This window comes from Phalacrocorax carbo, chromosome 6 (genome assembly GCF_963921805.1).
Source record: "Phalacrocorax carbo chromosome 6, bPhaCar2.1, whole genome shotgun sequence".
Classification (NCBI taxonomy): Eukaryota; Metazoa; Chordata; class Aves; order Suliformes; family Phalacrocoracidae; genus Phalacrocorax; species Phalacrocorax carbo.
Window position 1 is genome coordinate 9,078,209 of NC_087518.1, and position 13,554 is coordinate 9,091,762.

Below are 13,554 nucleotides of genomic sequence, written 5' to 3' on the forward strand. Positions count from 1 at the left end.
TGATATCAATAGTTTCCTTATACCATTTTTGTCTTACTTTGTAAATCATATTCCCTTTGTGGCACACTGTCAAACGCTTCCCTGAAATCATGATAGATGATGTCCTCTATTACATACTTATCTAGCAATGCCCCAATGTACACAGAGAATTCAAACACATTTGTCAGGCAGAAGCCTTCCTGCATGAATGCAGCAGTCACTCAGAAAGTCCTGGTGATATCTGCTCCAGGCTTGGAGGGCATCAATTCTGCAGATTCGCTCTGGTTTTGGTGTCAGTTATGTATCATTTAATGGAGGTCCATTTTTCAGACAGTGAGAAAACAAACCAGGAGAGGTACTTGGAAGGCCAGAAGTCTTTAAAAAGGAAAAAAGGACAAACCCTCAGATGCCAAATGCTGTTCTTCCTATTCCCACCAGAGACAAATTAGCATTCCTGTCACCCAAACTGTCCTTTTCACCTAGAAGACTTGTACGTGAGCATCTCACCAGTACTAGTGGCAATGTGTTCCCCATAAAGCGTGTAACCAGGAAATGTCAGCAATTTGGTGTGGAAAGGCCCATCTTTGGGTGAACGAGGTCCCTGCAGTGCTCTGGGCTGGACTTCAGCCCCCCCCCCGGAGGTCCTGATGCCAAGAAGCACCATGGGAGACCAGCAGGGAAGTGGTTAAGAAAAAGCATCTCCAAGATGATAAACAGCAGAGCTGGAAAACCTCAAAAGCTCTGCAATATGTAGGCTGGCATATGTTGGCTCCTCATATGGTTGGTTAGGTTACACTATAAGTGATGATGCATTTGCATGTAGAAGTCACTGTAGACATTAGAAGTGCCATCTGTATCCTCGTGTGACAACTGTCCCTTGTCAGAGCCTGTCCCACACGTACTTCCTGAAACTACCCATGTCATTTATGTAGTTGTTGCTCCCTGAAAACGCTTACCCTAACTGTTCTGGAAATTTGAGCAGTAATTCAGTCTTGCTGTTTTTCTGCTCATTCTCCCTCTTAGAGGAAGGAGATTTGACCCACTTGCAGATATCGTAATTTGGATCCAGTATATTGCAGACCCTGAATTATATTAAAAAATAACTTCCAGTGCCCCATTTCCTATCTGCCAGGCCCACTTTTATTTCATCAGCAGGTTGGTTTAGCTGATTAGATAAAATGAGGTCAAAGAAAATCAAAGTAGCATATTCAGTGCAGCTTCCTTGGAGACCTCTGCTGATGCTTAGCAGGAGACAGGATTGCATCTATGCCTCCAGAGATGGGAATTGCAGAGACTTCCCTCCCAGCTGTGGGAGGTGGGTGCAGAGGAGACATCTTGACTCAGAGATGTGTCCTCCAGGACAGCTTTTGGTGTTGTACAATTTCCTCAGCACCCCTCAGTGCAGGCTGTGCCTGCAGACAGATTGAGCTCCTGGATATTCCTGGAGGACAAAAGATGGAGGGTTTGGTGCTTCACCTGTCTGATCAGTCCTGTTGCCTACTGCGAGCACAAGGCAGAAGAGGCATATGGTAGTGCAGACCACACCAACTGCCTGTCATACCCTGTATTATTATTTGAAAATAATAAAACAGGGCTCTCCACCCTGCTGGCAAAGGTGCATTGCCTGCATTCGTAGTGCTTACAGAAACATCCCAAAGAAACTCTTAGCATGCAGCTCAGCGTGCCCGAAAGGGTATCAGACACATAGATCAGGTATATGTGGAACGTGCCCAACCTGCAAGCTACCTATTATTTTTTATGTGTGTTATGTGTGTTTTGCCTGGAAGACATTGTCCAAAAAAATGAAGACAAAAATAAGATGCAGCCTGGATTGGCTACACTAAAGCTAAAGGGACTTCCAGACCAAACCTGCACTTGGTCTCAGTATAGATAACTGCTCCAAGGGCAGGCCAGCAGGGTTTGGTAGCACCCTGCTAAGTCTGGCACGTGAGTTCAAATCCATCTGATGTCCTTTGACCTGAACTGAATTATCCTTAGTGAGACCTCTAAAGAGCAAAAAAGGAAAATGCTTTCCCAGAACGCTTCTCTGTGAACCCCCATATAAGGCTCATGTGGGGACCAGCCCAAGGACAACATCCCATGGATGGGACGTGGATGGATGCTCTGGCTCTGCTCCCTGCCAGTTCTCTCCGGAAGGCAGTTGAGCCCCCGCAGCTCAGACACTGCTGCTTGCTGCCCCCTGATGTACTGCCTTCTCCGTATGCTTAGAGACATCCAAGGTGGGTGCAAATTAATGTATGGAACGGGTAGTTTCACATAGCTTGTGGGAGCAGTTGGTTTCGGAACAGAAGAGTATTTTAATGACAGATTGCAAATTGAATTTTAATGTCAAACAAATGGTGAGCTTTGTCGCTGCATCAGCGGTCTCACAAACAGGCTCTTGACCCTATAAATAAATGCTGGTTGATCCTCTGCATTAAACCAGCTAATCACCAAGGAGCAACTCTGCATTTTATGCCACCTCCCCATGCGATACGCCCGTTTTGGTGCACCATCTCCGTGCGGCATCTGGAAGGATGTCACACTCCTCTGATGGACAGGGTATCCTCGGATCAGCACACGTATCGCTAAAGCTCTCATCAAGTGACAGAAGCAATAAAAGCAATTAAACAAAGAGGACTATTGGGATTTTTCATCTTCTCTCTTCTAAATGATGATGGATGTCAGCGAAGGATATGTAGAAGAGAATATTTGAGTAAGCTCCCTATGCTATGTCTATCATTATGAACAGTTTTAAGTTCATGGAAATATTATCCAATATAAAAAAAGCATAGTACTTAGTGGGACCAACCAACAAGACCAAATATGTCTCTAGCTTTTCACTAGACTGGATTTTCAACAGCACTTGTTGGCTCGGGGGTGGGGGTGGGGGGCGTTTACTGAAATAATTTGGGTGTAGGATTTTAAAATTGGACATTTAACTTTCTATGTAGAAAGTTATTTACCTCCTCCTTGCCAAAAGGAATTCACTTCCACAAATTTGTTAAAGATTACAAAATATCTTTTTATTTTAAGTCAGCAGTTTGTAGCATATAAAGTGATATCATCCTACCTCTCAATCAAAGGCCTGAATAGACATTTCGGTGACATCCCAGTTACTGTCATCTCATTCTAGTGACCTTGTGAAAATCAAATGCAAAACTCCCTGTTTCCTCTAAGAAAAACCCCAGCAGGTGATTCTCTGATGGCCAAGTAAAAACTGAGGAAGGTCATGGTAAGGAGGGCACTGAAGATATTGTTGTGCAGAAAGACTGAGCTAAGCAAGACACTCGAATGAAGATGACGTTCAGGTACAAAATTAATGGCAGAGCTGATTAGTTGCAGAGGAAATCTGTGCAGGAACTTACAAGCAATGAAAATAAATTCAGAAATATGAAATGTAGGGAGTCTATTTCCAAACTGGCCTGAAACTATTACCTTCAAAGTGGATAAAGGCAACATAATCCCACACCCAGACAGAAACCTCAATAGGAGAAATGGCTCAAGTTCAAAGAAAAGCAAAGATGAGAACAGAAAACATGGGCTCTAACAGAGGAAGATGCTATGAAGCATCAGACGAAGTGTTCGACAGAACTGCAATACCCACCAGAAAGCTCATTACATGAGGAATTAGTCCACTTAAAGTCAATCAGATTGAAGGATCCCAAATTACAAAGGCTGCATTTGGGGATAGGGCAGCTTAAATGAGTCTGTAAGGCTGCATATCACCTTAACGACTGTATTTGCTCAGCAGAAATCTCAGGGACTTGCTGAGGAGAGCTGAGACGTATAACTCAGCCACGTTGGTGTCAGATCAAAACAAAATGCAGCTTGGTTTTTACTTGCCCTGATCTTACACACAGAAGATTTCACTTCAGTGATTCATCAGAAACCCTCTAGACAGCTACAAAATATGAAACTTTAAACAATTTTCGCTGTCACTGCTGCCATTAGCATAGAAAATTTAAAGCAAAGGTTAGTCTTTCATTCAGACATGGTCAATAGCCTGCCTGGTACGTGGTGCTGTACAGGAACCACCATATGCCAAGGTTCCCTGAGACAGGGTGTTTCCACTGGGACCTTCTTCAGCTTCAGAAAAATGCCGCAAAGGTCATCATGCACAGGATCTGGGAGAGCAAGGCTGAGTCTATCTGTCCATGTTTAGGTGCCTAAAATACCTCTCTCGTCTGGGGTTGTGGCCTGGGATGCTGGGGTGGGATTCAGCATGCATGGAAGGGCAATTTATTCCAAATGAAAAAAAATATTGAGCAATAATATTAAAAAAAACCCCAACCAACCACAAATCCTAGATCAAGTGAACATTTTGGAAATAGCAGATTTCACTCAGCAATGGCAATCTCATCTTTCGTTCTTCTTCTTGAAACAATTGCCATTCAACACTGAGCAAAGCTGTCACCCTTATCTCCCAGGTCACAGTTTCCAGGTGTTCATCTCAGCACACTGCCCTGTCCCTCTTTCCATGTGGCTCCAAGCCACCAACAAGTTTTCAGCCAACGTCAGCGGTTTTCCATCACTTTCTTCATTGCTTATTTAACTCCAAAGCCTTCCCTACCCCCTTGCGAGTTTTGATTTTGGGCAGCAATTTCTTCTGGTATGACTCACTCTGCAAATAACTTATCTGATTTCTGCCATGCTGACTCAGCCATGTCACTGCAGTATGGCAATCACCAGCCCATGGCAGGCAGTGATGGAGGGGCTCATGCCACCTTCCCTGTGGTCCTTGAGATGGCTCTGGGCCTGCAACATGAAGGGTGCTGCAGAGAGCCCAGGGAGCTCATCGCTCTTGCACGTCACCAGAGTCTATTCTTCCTCAAGTACTCTCTCCTTGTGACATATTATGACAATTTGGTGCTGAATAGCAAGTGCACCAAGTTTAATAACCATTGAACAGCTCATAAAAATTTAAACAAAGTCATGAGCTGGCAGTGGGGCAGCTGTGGCTGGATTTAATACCTTAGCTCAAGAAAGCTAATTTGTAATCATCTGTCTAAAACACCCATATGGCTGGGTTTTCTACAGCAGCTGAAAGTGCCACTATTTCCAATGTCTTCTTAGAGGACCTCTGTACCCTGGTTTTGGGCTGACACCCCCATTTTATGAAAGCTGCTCCCACCCCAGCTTGCTGATGCAAGAAAACCTCCCTGAGCCAATTTAAATCACTGAGACTAATGGGGAGCCAGCACTGCCAGCAGAGAGCTGCAGGGAGATGCTGCTGAGTGACAATGCCATTTCTGTACTCCGCTGTGCTCAGGAGCGGGAAGCTGGGACACAGCTGGGGTGGCAGAGGCAACAGCCACAGCAGGGGCAGCCAGGGCTGCGGTGGGTGCACGGAGGCTCCGCCCAGACAATGGCCCCTCTGCGGCTCCCCGAGGCCAACACACGTCTGGTTGTTCATCTGGCCTCCTGCAGAGACCAGATCCAGTCCCTAAGGAAAGGGGACTTGCACCCAGGCAAGGCTCCCACTGCCTCACAGGAAACCAGCTCCTCTTAAAGCTGACACCTGGCCTCAGAGGTTTCAAGGCAGCAAAAATATCTTCTGAACCCATTTCAGTAAATAATACTAGTTGTGTAGAAGGGTATTTTTTTATTTTTAAAATTTATTGGATTTTCATGCATGGTTATGCTGTAGGTGTGTGCACAGTGTGCTATAGTTATGTGCATTGTCTGCTGCAGGTGTGTGCATGCTCACCTTCTTTCAGACCATCTGCTTGTAATCACCTGGTAGTTCCTGGTGGCAAGAGGAGCCTGCTTTCAGGGAAAGGCTATTCCCAAGCTCCAAGCTGTGTCAGAGCAGGGATGGCACGTGGGAGAGGTTCCCTTGAGGCATGGACCTGTACAACAGATCCTGTAGAATAGGTGCTGGTTTTACTGGCTCTGCAACTGTTTGTGTTAGTTAGGCACTCTACCTAGATGACTGGAAAGGTAGACACATACACGTGTCGGCTCAGAATGTCTCAGATCTGACAAAATCTGAGATGTACTACTAATGCAACAAAATAAGAGGAGGAAGGTGCTGAGGGCTAAAGGGAAATGCAAGTTGGCTAGAGAAAATGTCGTTGCCTTCTTCTCCTCTTCGACCTTAAGCACATCACTTGCTCTTTTGGCCTCATCATCTGTACTATAGGGATGTATTTATTTACCCAGCTTACCTTTAGCACCAGAGGGAAGGTGAATGGAAGGTGTCCTAAAAGCCCTATTTGGATTCTAGCAACTGGGAGGAAATGTTGGAGTTTTAGCTCTTCAGTTCTTTCAGAGATTTAAGATGGAAAAAACTGAGTCTGAAGAGGAGCTCGGCTCAGCTTCCAGGGCTATAAGGAAATTTTTCTGCAGCCTACGAGGAGGTGAGCCTTAGAGGGCTTCAACTCCAAATGCAGTGCTGTTTCTTTCATTTTTTATGGAAGATGCAACGATGTTAACTTCTCCAGGTATCAGAGAGAGAGGCAATATATAGGCAAATAGAGGAGAACATTTTATGCAACAATACACCCCCTCAAGCTGTTTGGAAATAATCCAGGTCTCTCACCTTCATTTACTTCGCTACCTGGGCCAGGGGGCTGTGAGGGGCTGTGCCTGCAGTGGGGGATGTCAAAGCACAGAGCAGTGCTGTACAGGGCTTACTCTGCTCCCAGGCCTCTCCTCTCCCGTCAGGACAGCTCAGAGGGAAGTTGTTACGGGCAGGACAGCAGAAGAAGCCCTGGGTTTCCCAAGCCCTGATCCCAAACATGAACCTCTTTCCCATTAGGGGAATTAATCCAGTAAATTGCCGTTTCTATGCATTCTCCACTTCTGTTTTTCAGTTGCTCGTGAGAAACACTCCAAGGTCATACCTAAAATCTCAAAGGACGTAGCTAACAAATTGGGTTTTTGACAGAGTAATGGGCTGGTCTTTAAGGTCTTAGTGATATTAAATGTGTTAACAGCAATATTTATAAAAGCCTTTAATCCCCCTTTATCTTGTGACATAAATCACAAGCACCTTTATGGTAGGTCCTACTTCCTTTGTGTTTGGAAAGCACTGAAGAAATTTTAATAGGGACATGACTAATCATTTGCTAATCACATCTCTTGACAAATTCCTAGTGACACAGCAAAAGTTATACACGTCTGTGCCCCATGAATATCCCTACTAAATAAGACTACTAAAGGATTATATTTAATTCTTCTGAACATATTATATAAGATTTCCATAGGGGAATAAAAACACATTCCTAACAGTCTGTGTAGTGAGGCAGTTCACTTGCAAATGTGCCACACGGAAGAGGATGCGAGAGGATAAGGAAAAGAAAGGAATTGCTTGAGGAGTCCGCTTTGCCTACTTACCTCCTCACAAGCCTCAGAAACTGTCTAGTAGCCTGACCCAAAATTCAGTCTGGTTTGATGGCAAGATATCTAAAGGAATTTTGGTGCTTAAATGGCATGGATTTCAGGGGTTTTGAGTAGCTAAGGGCACAGTGAGCCCATATCCCAAAGTGCACAGAAACCCCCTTGCACATCTGTATCCACATGTGGCAGCCCAGCCTCTTGCAGGGTGTGCCCAGGGCCCAGCCAAGGGTCTGGCAGTACCCCCCTGAGCTCCTGGACACACATGCCTTTTTGCTGTGGGGGCTCATGGGCTGCACAGCTCTGCAAGCAATGTGCGACTGCCACGGGGAGATGGATGAGGAACCTTCACAGACCTGTCCACTTCTTCACGTGCAAAAGTTGCAGTCACAAAAGGTTATTTGTCTCATCTACCAAATAAATTTCATATCAAATTATCTTTGCCTGAGGAGGGCAAGGAGGAATAACATTTCTTCTGTTGTTTTTGATGTTGGGGAGACCATCAGTTCCCTTAGGGTAACTCATGGCAGGAACCCAGACCAAAAAGGAAAGACATCTGGTTGTTGATTCGTAGTTTTGTGTCATTTTTTTCTATGTTAAACAGAATGTTTTCTTTGGAAGCTCTACTTTTTTTATACTGAATAACAGCTTAGCAGGACGACATTCTTCCAAGGAAAGCGGTATTGACAGCTCTATTTTAAGCCTCAGACCAACAGGCTGGTATGAGCCTATGAGCAAGACAAACCTTTGTGGGGAAGTCAAACCACTGAGATGTACATTGCACTACTTGAACATGTCAGCTGGGATCAGAAAAGCTCAAGATTTTAGAGGGATAATAACTAAAGAGTCAATAAAATTCTTTGTGTTTCATGAAAAGTAGTACTTTAGCCTAATTTTGCCAGTGTGATATTCGTTGCCTGATGGTATGACAGGGAAGGAGTGGCAGAGGGCAAACCAATTATTTTTTATTTCTAATTAATCAAAAAGAAAGGAATAGGTAACTCTGAGAGTCCGGTATGCAGCTGGCACAAGCCCCACTGACAAACTGACAGAGCGCACTTGGGGTCTTAGGACAAAAGGGAGTTGCTTTCACCCACGGGAGAAGGACCCATACAGACCATTTCTGGACAATTCCACATGTATTTACAAAGATTCTGTAAATGCTCAGTTTTATTTGTAAAGGTAGTGTGCACATCTTGAACTCAGTTACTTTAAATCTGACTGCAGAACTGAATACTCGCTGTGCATAATGACTTTGCTTCCACCATGAAGCAAGGGTGAGTGTCAGGAGCACTATTAAACAAAATTGTTTCCAGGATTGCTAGTTTAAATGTGTGATAAACTACCAGAGCTGAAAAGATCATTTAGAAGAAAAGCACACGCCTGGCTTTTGCCAAGTCAGGTAATGAAATGAATATTTTAGGAAGGGCAGCATTCCCAAGGAGGGGTACAAAAGAGTTCAAGCCTTGCCTACAGCTTAGGAAAGGAGGAAGGATGAAGGTGGTGTTTCTCCACCATTACACTGGAGAATACACACTGTGGTTGGGGTATAAAAGTTCTTTTAATGGAGAGCTAGAAAGATGGTCTGTAAGACTTCATGAAGAGCAGGATGATGACAGTGGAGGTGCCACTGCCTGGAGGCAGTGCTGTCGGGAGGTCGGAGATCCCTCGAAACCTGGGGTTTGAACTGGCCTCACTCTCTCTTGCTGGGATTTAATCTTCTATGTCCCCAACCGCTGCCCCATCCGCCGCTGCATCACCCATCGACCAAACAATGGGTGACGTCCATCAGCTGTCCTGCCTCCCAGCACTTATTCCTTTTCCTGCTGAAGCTACAGTGGGCATTTCATCCCTGGGAATATTATGTCAGCTGAGTCATTCCCCAAGTTACTGCAGGAAAGGTCAGCTGTGTGCCAGCTCTCCCTCCACATGATCACGGGAGCTCTTGATCAAGTGCAGTATACTGCACATCATATATGGCGGCCAGTCACTTTGGGGTTGTTTGCTGGCTCTGGTCTTGCAACTCAGTTTAAAATAGGTTAAAAATTCATGTGTCCACAGATGCTAAATGAGACAAATGATACAGATTTGACATGCCTGCATGTTCCTGACAGTGGCCTTTTGTCAGACAGTGCTCGTGGTGTCTCTGGTCATAAACCTTTTCATGCTTGCATAAGTTTGGGTGACAGACCCCCTGCCCCCAGTTAGCTAAAGTCCAAAGGCTTGATAGTTAAGCAACAAGGATAAATAGGAGGTAAGTACATTTTGTTAATTTTTAATATATGCAAATTTTTATGTATCTTGCTTCTGGTGTTTTCTTTTGCTAGCCAGTATGTCACAAGTGAAGAGATGGCCCAGGCCAAGTATTTTTCTTTAATGGGATGTACATGTTGCTGGCTGAAGTTCTGCTGTTCATATGGTCAGCCTGGACATGCATTGCTCTTATAACTGACCATGCTTGGACACCCATGGAGCAGGTGAGAGAACAAGCAGAGGTGGGACGGGCTGCTCTGATTTCTCCAATGTTTGGTTTTGCTTTGATCCAATCTCTCTGATCTTCAATTTCAAAAATTTTCCAACGAACATGTAATTTCTGTTTATATTTCTGCAACATGCCTTTTGTTCCTCCCCTCCCATTTTCCCAGAAATCCATCCCTCTTGTTTTTGTCTGGAAGTGGATATTTTGGACATTGGTACATTAACATTTACAGGCAGCGCTTGGACAACCCAGGTCCCATCCATGCCTCTTCCAAGGATTAGGCCAGCATATGCCCAGGCCCCTTCCCACCACAGGGACCCCTCCTGCAGCTTGGCTCAAGGCCCAAAGCACCCAGCTAGTTTGGGAAAGCAATTCTTCCCATTTCCAACCTAACTCTGATTGATTTTCAGTTTCTTCTACTGGTTAATAACACAAATCCAAAAGTGCCTCCTCTTGGAAAGTAGTGAGAAAAGTTCATAAGGCTTAGAGAAATGAGCATCTGTTTAAGTAACTACAGACAGATTTCTCCTAAAATTAAGTCTCATAAGTGCTTGTTGGGAGCTCATTAGAGCCATTCTGGGCCATGCCAAATCCCACTGCTGTCAGGGAAGGTCTTTTGGTAGACTTGAGGAGGCACCAGAGACTAACATTGCTGCTGTTTGCATACTCAAATACAATGATACAAATATTGCCCAAGCAACAGAAAGGACAAACCCGCTGTGAGCAGTACGGCGAATGTGAGTGGCATCTCCATTTTTCCATTTTTTGTTCAGGGGGAGGTAGGGTTATGGCTAGGCTGACGAGGTGCTCAGAGGGATTTGGTGATGGGGGAGCTCACAAAGCTTTTTTGAAAAACATCAGTTCTAAGCAACTCCTTTGGAGCTTTGCATCCCAAGTTAGTAAGAACCGATGCTTGCCTGCCTCTGTGGCAGTCAGACCGATTGCTTGCTCTCGTTCTGGTTATGATGAAGTTGGGACAGAGAACTTGAGCTTGGGAACACCAAGCACTGCCAAGTTATTCTGCTGTCTCTATCTCTCTCTGTGCCTTGTATGCAGTACTTCTAAAAAGTGAGGATTACAGGGTAGTTCTAGGGGATAATTCAAATAATTATTGAAATGCACATCAAGACAAATTGATAATGAAAGTGAAACAAGTGCTGTCATATAAAGGGAGCATCTAAACGCAGTATGATAAGGGCAGTTATCCCTGACCTATTTAAACATTTCTGGCCTTGGGCAGCAAAGCTTCAGAAGAAATGAAATGCATAACAATACCCAAATGAGATTCACCTCTGCAATGCTAAATGTGCTTCAGAGCTGGAATTATATTTATTTTAATTCTAGTATAATCATATTATCTCAAGTGTATGGTATATTGAAAAGCAAAAAAATCCAACAACTTTATTATACATACCAGCACAGCATGTTAGGATAAAAATCCACACATATATAGATACAAATTATTGCATTACCAATATTTCTCTTCTCTACCTTACTCTTGAGACACCGCAGCTTGTGAATATATTGTGTTTCCTGGATAACTCTGAAGATTAACATTCCAGTTCAGATGAAAGGAAAAAATAAATACAAGGATAATGTGAAATTCAGCCCAACAGTGTGAATGCTTTTGGTCTGAAAGTCTGCAAGTGCAGCTTCTGCCTCCCCCAGCAGCTGCGGCATCCTCAGAACTGGTGATACAACAAGCAGCACAGTGACCTTTCCATACAAAGAGTTAGAAGGATATTTTCAAAAACTGATGTACAAATTTTAGATGCTAAATTGATACCTAGGCATCTGAACGCTAAATAATAATAAGGGATACAAATAGCAATAAGCAGAGCAGATTTTCCCCAGCTGACTGATTACAGCCCCAAAGATCAGTGCCTGTGAATACTGTATATTCACTGCTGCAGATATTTTAGCATGTGGCTACCTGATTATCAGTGGTCTGTGACTCCAGTCTAAATGTCAAACAGATCTAGGGCATTTCTACATTGTCCATAATGCATAAGTCAAGGTCCTTAAAGTGAATGAGTTTAAAATATACATTCAATATACCTTAAAGGGTGAGTCTGTGTGCATATTCCCCCTGTGCTTTGGACCCTGACCCGTTACACCTTACCCTACAGCTTCTGAGATGCAGTAACTGATGGTGTGCTCTTAGCTCAAAGAAAATGTGAGATAAAAAGGCATTATCGTAACCTCTGTGAAAGAAGTCTAACACTGACTCACCAAAATAGTATTTTAAATTACACATTTTTGGAAGTCTTGTCATATTTCAGCTAAATGCCCCAAAACAGAGCAGGCACTTACTCAGCACCGGATAAACCGCAATATTGAATAATGGCTGAGACTTAGGGAAATCATCTCCCCACGGGTTGTGCTGTACTCATGCCGTTGATGAAGAGGAGCTCACAGCAGCAGAACGACTTCTGCTCCCGCCGTTGGGTTTCCGATCGGGCTACACGGCTCTGCGGGGCACGGATGAGTCACTCCCTGTCTCACTAACAGAACGGGCATTTCTTTATGCACAGATGATGTTCAGACAACTGTGTGTATTTACTCACTTCTTCACTCCTGGTTCAGGATGGGGCTTTAGAAACACAGTGATAAAAGCTTTTTGTTTGTAGATGCCCTACTGGCAAGTGTAGGAGAAATGTTGTTTGAGTTTTCATATCTGATTTTTCAAATTTCAGATTAAAGTTAGAGCTGAGCATGAATTGTGTATTTTGATTATATATATATTCCCTGGAAATAGTAGGACTCCACAAATCAAACTCTTCAGGGGTATGGACTATTTTTGCTGGATTCCTTAGCCCAAAATAGAGGAAAAAGTCTCTGAAACTGTCTAAATGTTTTGGCACCGATGTTTATAAAGAAATACAAAATCCTGCTCTTCATTTCCCAAGCAATATTGATGTCAACTGAGAAGCTGGTTATAGAAATGAAAATGTTAATAAAGGTTGATACTGAGATGGAGTGCTTTCAATAATCTAAATTAATAACTAAAATAGCTTGCCTAGTTTAACCCATAAATGTGTCCAGATTTTGATATTCAGTCACAAGGTTTGAAATTATATATATTATATAGTATATAGTACATATATTTGTATTAATCTATAAATCTATAAATATCTTTATGTAAATATGTATGTGTTTCTATATATGTGTGTGCGTGCATGCATGCATGCATGCATGTGTAAATATACATGTACATATACACATACATGTACATATACACATTTTAAAACGTGCTCTTTGAGCAGATACAGTCTCCCGAAGAAACACCTGGATGCAAATCTGGATCCTGATACCATGCCCACGTCGTACCGGGTGCAGGTGTAAGGACGAGGTGTGGTTGCCCCTGCTGGCCCCCACGGAGATGCTGCTGTACAGAGTAGAAGGGACGTGGGCTCCAGGCTGGGACTGGAATACACGGCTCCCATTTAACTCGGAGCACATGGTCACTGGGGTATATGCAGGAAATCAAATGGTACTGAAAAAATGCATTTGTGTTAAATAAAAATGCTAGCACTTAATGAGCCTCATCTTTTTCTGTGAGATAGGAGTGGAGGAACACGAGCAGTGTGTTTATCATATTGAAGGCATTGCAGGCTTTGACAGGAATGGAAATGAGAGGAAGGGAGGAAAAAGGATGGAGGTAGGGGAACAATATTCAGGATAGGGAACAGCTTGCCAGCTTCCTCCAAGGGTAACAGGGGAAGGGAGAGATTTTCATTAATGGATAACTGGCA

General features: G+C 43.7%; 1 long non-coding RNA gene across 1 annotated transcript; it reads left to right on the plus strand.

Moving 5' to 3' along the window:
* The first annotated feature begins 9,635 nt into the window (after positions 1–9,635).
* Positions 9,636–13,338, plus strand: LOC135314052 (uncharacterized). Its single transcript, XR_010373537.1, has 2 exons — positions 9,636–9,797; positions 13,066–13,338. It is a non-coding gene; the product is annotated as an uncharacterized LOC135314052 (long non-coding RNA).
* The last annotated feature ends 216 nt before the right edge of the window (positions 13,339–13,554 follow it).